Source organism: Oncorhynchus mykiss, chromosome 8 (assembly GCF_057628025.1).
Source record: "Oncorhynchus mykiss isolate SJ-2025 chromosome 8, ASM5762802v1, whole genome shotgun sequence".
NCBI lineage: Eukaryota > Metazoa > Chordata > Actinopteri > Salmoniformes > Salmonidae > Oncorhynchus > Oncorhynchus mykiss.
Window position 1 is genome coordinate 3,998,919 of NC_143029.1, and position 6,702 is coordinate 4,005,620.

The following is a 6,702-nucleotide window of genomic DNA, read 5'->3' on the forward strand; positions in this document are numbered from 1 at the left end:
GAGACCACGGTCGAGAGGGAATAGGAAGCGGCCTGAGACGGCCGGCAGGAGGAGAGTTACCGGACTTAGTCTGCACGCAGACCGAACAAGCAGCCACGAAACGACGCGTGTCATGCTCCCGGGTGGGCCTCCAAAAACGCTGGCGAATGGAAGCAAGCGTACCCCGAACGCCAGGGTGGCCGGCTAACTTGGCAGAGTGAGCCCACTGAAGAACGGCCAGACGAGTAGGAACGGGAACGAAAAGAAGGTTCCTAGGACAAGCGCGCGGCGACGGAGTGTGAGTGAGCGCTTGCTTTACCTGCCTCTCAATTCCCCAGACAGTCAACCCGACAACACGCCCCTCAGGGAGAATCCCCTCGGGGTCAGTGGAGGCTACTGAAGAACTGAAGAGACGAGACAAAGCATCAGGCTTGGTGTTCTTAGAGCCCGGACGATAAGAAATCACGAACTCGAAACGAGCGAAAAACAGCGCCCAACGCGCCTGACGCGCATTAAGTCGTTTGGCAGAACGGATGTACTCAAGGTTCCTATGGTCAGTCCAAACGACAAAAGGAACGGTCGCCCCCTCCAACCACTGTCGCCATTCGCCTAGGGCTAACCGGATGGCGAGCAGTTCGCGGTTACCCACATCATAGTTACGTTCCGACGGCGACAGGCGATGAGAAAAATACGCGCATGGGTGGACCTTGTCGTCAGAGAGGGAGCGCTGAGAAAGAATGGCTCCCACGCCCACCTCTGACGCGTCAACCTCGACAACGAACTGTCTAGAGACGTCAGGTGTAACAAGGATAGGAGCGGATGTAAAACGATTCTTGAGGAGATCAAAAGCTCCCTGGGCGGAAACGGACCACTTAAAGCACGTCTTGACAGAAGTAAGGGCTGTGAGAGGAGCTGCCACCTGACCGAAATTACGGATGAAACGACGATAGAAGTTCGCGAAGCCGAGAAAGCGCTGCAGCTCGACGCGTGACTTAGGGACGGGCCAATCAATGACAGCTTGGACCTTAGCGGGATCCATCTTAATGCCTTCAGCGGAAATAACAGAACCGAGAAATGTGACGGAGGAGGCATGAAAAGTGCACTTCTCAGCCTTCACAAAAAGACAATTCTCTAAAAGGCGCTGGAGGACACGTCGAACGTGCTGAACATGAATCTGGAGTGACGGTGAAAAAATCAGGATATCGTCAAGGTAAACGAAAACAAAGATGTTCAGCATGTCTCTCAGGACATCATTGACTAATGCCTGAAAGACAGCTGGAGCGTTAGCGAGGCCGAAAGGAAGAACCCGGTATTCAAAGTGCCCTAACGGAGTGTTAAACGCCGTCTTCCACTCGTCCCCCTCCCTGATGCGCACGAGATGGTAAGCGTTACGAAGGTCCAACTTAGTGAAAAACCTGGCTCCCTGCAGGATCTCGAAGGCTGAAGACATAAGAGGAAGCGGATAACGATTCTTCACTGTTATGTCATTCAGCCCTCGATAATCTATGCAGGGGCGCAGAGACCCGTCCTTCTTCTTGACAAAAAAAAACCCCGCTCCGGCGGGAGAGGAGGAGGGGACTATGGTACCGGCGTCAAGAGCTACAGACAAATAATCTTCGAGAGCCTTACGTTCGGGAGCCGACAGAGAGTATAGTCTACCCCGGGGGGGGGTGGTTCCCGGAAGGAGATCAATACTACAATCATACGACCGGTGTGGAGGAAGAGAGGTGGCCCTGGACCGACTGAACACCGTGCGCAGATCGTGATATTCCTCCGGCACCCCTGTCAAATCACCAGGCTCCTCCTGTGAAGAAGAGACAGAGGAAACAGGAGGGATAGCAGACATTAAACATTTCACATGACAAGAGACGTTCCAGGAGAGGATAGAATTACTAGACCAATTAATGGAAGGATTATGACAAACTAGCCAGGGATGGCCCAAAACAACAGGTGTAAAAGGTGAACGAAAAATTAAAAAAGAAATGGTTTCACTATGATTACCAGAAACAGTGAGGGTTAAAGGTAACGTCTCACGCTGAATCCTGGGGAGAGGACTACCATCCAGGGCGAACAAGGCCGTGGGCTCCTTTAACTGTCTGAGAGGAATGTCATGTTCCCGAGCCCAGGTCTCGTCCATAAAACAGCCCTCCGCCCCAGAGTCTATTAAGGCACTGCAGGAAGCTGACGAACCGGTCCAGCGTAGATGGACCGACAAGGTAGTGCAGGATCTTGAAGGAGAGACAGGAGTAGTAGCGCTCACCAGTAGCCCTCCGCTTACTGATGAGCTCTGGCCTTTTACTGGACATGAAGTGACAAAATGACCAGCGGAACCACAATAGAGACAGAGGCGGTTGGTGATTCTCCGTTCCCTCTCCTTAGTCGAGATGCGGATACCTCCCAGCTGCATGGGCTCAGCACCCGAGCCGGCAGAGGAAGATGGTAGTGATGCGGAGAGGGGGGCAACGGAGAACGCAAGCTCCTTTCCACGAGCTCGGTGACGAAGATCAACCCGTCGCTCAATGCGAATAGCGAGTTCAATCAAGGAATCCACGCTGGAAGGAACCTCCCGGGAGAGAATCTCATCCTTTACCTCTGCGCGGAGACCCTCCAGAAAACGAGCGAGCAAAGCCGGCTCGTTCCAGCCACTGGAGGCAGCAAGAGTGCGAAACTCAATAGAGTAGTCTGTTATGGATCGATTACCTTGACATAGGGAAGACAGGGCCCTGGAAGCCTCCTCCCCAAAAACAGATCGATCAAAAACCCGTATCATCTCCTCCTTAAAGTCCTGATACTGGTTAGTACACTCAGCCCTTGCCTCCCAGATTGCCGTGCCCCACTCACGAGCCCGTCCAATAAGGAGAGATATGACGTAGGCGACACGAGCAGTGCTCCTGGAGAAAGTGTAGGGCTGGAGAGAAAACACAATATCACACTGGGTGAGGAACGAGCGGCATTCAGTGGGCTCCCCAGAGTAACACGGCGGGTTATTGATTCTGGGCTCCGGAGATTCGAAAGCCCTGGAAGTGGCCGGTGGATCGAGGCGGAGATGGTGAACCTGTTCTGTGAGGTTGGAGACTTGGGTGGCCAGGGTCTCAACGGCATGTCGAGCAGCAGACAATTCCTGATCGTGTCTGCCTAGCATCGCTCCCTGGATCCCGACGGCTGAGTGGAGAGGATCCGAAGTCGCTGGGTCCATTCTTGGTCGGATTCTTCTGTTACGGTGCGTGAATGAGGACCCAAAAGCGAATTAACTTAAACAGAGCTTCTTTAATTACCAAACATAAGTAGGCTCAGACGGACCGGCAGATTCCGACAGGACAAGACAAGGTTACAGCAAACATGACGACAGTCTGGTTCAGGCATGAAACACAACAAACAAGAATCCGACAAGGACAGGAGCAGAAACAGAGAGAGATATAGGGACCTAATCAGAGGGAAAAAAGGGAACAGGTGGGAAAAGGGGTGACGAGGTGGTTAGGAGGAGACAAGGCACAGCTGGGGGAAAGAGGGGGAGAAAAGGTAACCTAACAACGACCAGCAGAGGGAGACAGGGTGAAGGGAAAGGACAGAGACAAGACACAACATGACAGTACATGACAGTTTCAGGATGTTTTTTGGAAGAATGAGCTAGAAGTTGTAGTTTTTCTAAGTGGCTCCCATTTTGGCTGTAGTGTTTCCAAGCAGGTGGATGAGAACACGTTCTTTGTTATTTATCTCCGGTAATGAGCATACTGTTGTCCGTCTTAAATGTTGTCATTTATTTACGTATTAGGGTACCTAAGGTTTGATTATAAACGTTGTTGGACTTGTTTTGATACGTTTATTGGTAACATTTGGGATTCATTTTGTACGCATTTTGAGGAGGGATGGAAACCGGTGGATTATTGAATGAAGCGCGCCAGCTAAACTGAGTTTTTATGGATATAAAGAAGGACTTTATCGAACAAAAGAACCATTTGTGATGTAACTGGGACCTTTTGGAGAGCCAACAGAAGAAGATCTCCAAAATTAAGGCATTTATTATATCGCTATTTCTGACTTTCGTGTCGCACCTGCCTGAAAAATGTTTTTTTGTATGTGGGGCGCTGTCCTCAGGTAATCGCATGGTGTGCTTTTGCCGTAAATCCTTTTTGAAATCTGACACAGTGGCTGGATTAACAACAAGTTAAGCTTTATTTTGATGTATTACACTTGTATTTTCATGAATGTTAAATATTTATAGTAGCAGCTATGATATATTTCTCTAGTTTGATTGTCGCGCTCTGCAATTTCACCGGATATTGTCAAATCTATCCCGGTAATGGGATAGTTGTTGTTTAACCCTTGTGTAGGCTTAACATTCTGTAAAAAATGACCCGCCTTCATTAAACCCCTAAAATGAAGCAGCTTAATTGAATTTTGAACCCCAAATCTATTTTGCATGATGAAACAACCTGTCATTCATCACAAACTTTGTGAATATCTGGGTTTTCACTCTTCAAAATGCAGAAAGACGGCATTTAATCAATGGACACCACTCGTTTTTATTACAGCACACCTGTCATGACTGTTTTCTTCACTAAAGCAGAGGTTAATTATTAATGTTGTTATTGCTAAAGGTATAGGTGTAAACATACCTTTTTTAGCAAGACATACCACTTGTATAGCCTAAGAAAGTAGCGGAAATGTGCAGTAAGTAGTTTTGAATGAATTTTAGGTTAAGGTTAACTAAAATAATCTTGAACTTTTTTGGCAACATAGTGATATATTCTTATATACTTTACAATGAGGAATTCAACTACAAAATACTTCTCACAGTTTTTGAACCCACAAGGTGTATAAACAACAATAATAAATAAGAATAAGATAATGTATACAAAACAGAAACGTGAAGAACATAAATCACTGAACTTTAATTAGCACATGTAGGACAGTATGCAAGTGTGTTGCATGGACTTTGCAGATGTATTTCTCACATGTACAGCACATAGTATTTGTTTTACAGTCCTTCTGTGGGGGGCAGACTTGACATCTCCTTCTCTTGCCTGCCCCAGCTGCAGCCTCATGTGGATCAGGACAAGATTCAGCCCCCTGAACAGCTTTCACAAGCGCTGCAGTGCGGGGGAGGTGCTCCCTTCTATGAATGTGTGGGGTTACAAGTACCTTTCCCAGCTGCTTCAGGAACACCCTCCTCTTGTTCTGCTTATCAGGCATCCAGGTAGGGTTGATCTTGTTCCATATCACAAAGGCATTGTATGAGGACACATCAATGATGTTATGGAAGATGACCAGGGGTCAGCAGGCAGTCGTCCTCCTGCAGCTGTAAGTTCCAATCACCTTGTCCAGGTTGTCCATGCCTCCTTTGTTGTGGTTGTAGTCCAGGATGATGGCTGGCATCCTGTCCTCACAATCACTGATCTCAGCCGTTTTGTGCAGTGTGCTCAGGAGGACCACATTATTGTTCCTCTTTGGGAGGTAAGAAACTAGAGTGGTGGTGGTGGTGGTGAAGGCAAACTTTGATGAGAAGGCCTCTTTCGAGGCGTGCAGAGGGGAGCTCAGGCTTGTTCTTTCTAACTGTGCCATCCATGGTGATCTTCCTCTTCAGGAGCTTCGGGCTGAGTTCATAAGAGGTGAAGACATTGTCACACTTGACATTGTGCCTCCTCAGTCCCTCTATCTAGCGTTTTACTCAAGTAGTATTTTATTGGGTGACTTTCGCTTTACCTTGAGTCATTTCTATTAAAGGTATCTTTACTTTTACTCAAGAATGACAATTGGGTACTTTTTCCACCGCTGACAAACACATGGGGGGCTGGGCTGAGATCTGCCCCAGGGAGTGATGCATCCTGGGGTTGCCCTACGGTGCCTCCTTAAAAGGTGCCTCCTTAAAGAACCTGCCCAAAGGCAGAGTAGCTCAGGGTCCCTCCATCACTGGCCTTGCCAAAGGCACCCACATCAATCACCCGAAAGAAGTAGTTTGCAACCACCACGTCAAGCATAACAATGGGAAGAGACCCCTTGTCATCCTCCTCTGGAAAAGGCAAGTATTCCTGGACCAGACCTTCCCAGAAGGCTGTTGCCACTGAGGAGACAATTGTCCCCACACGGTAGCTGTACGAGATGGCCTTGTACGAAGGAATCTACAATGTAGGCAAACATTTATTGAACTGATCAACATTAAGTTATTCTCCTATCTACCTACTGGTTCAATAGGCTGGCAGAGCTACCCACAGACTGGCGTGTTCCAGGGCACATTACAACAACGATTAGTTAACAATTTAGTTAGTTTCTATTCTTCTGTCACATTCATCTCTATCAACATCAATACATTTAACTGGTTGTTCCCCATATAGAGTGCTGATTACAAATCACTATCTTGACCTACATGACGACATGCTAAAGGTAGCTATGAATTGTCCCAGTGTCATAACTTACCGGAGACAATTTACCAGTGGTCCAGCAGATGACACGGGCTCCCAGTAATTTACCAGTGGTCCAGCAGATGACACGGGCTCCCAGGAATTTACCAGTGGTCCAGCAGATGACACGGGCTCCCAGTAATTTACCAGTGGTCCAGCAGATGACACGGGCTCCCAGTAATTTACCAGTGGTCCAGCAGATGACACGGGCTCCCAGTAATTTACCAGTGGTTCAGCAGGTGATACGGGCTCCCAGTAATTTGTCTCCATCTTCCCCATGTGTGACACGACATTCGTAAGCAGATCATCTGTTGATCCAAAAGTA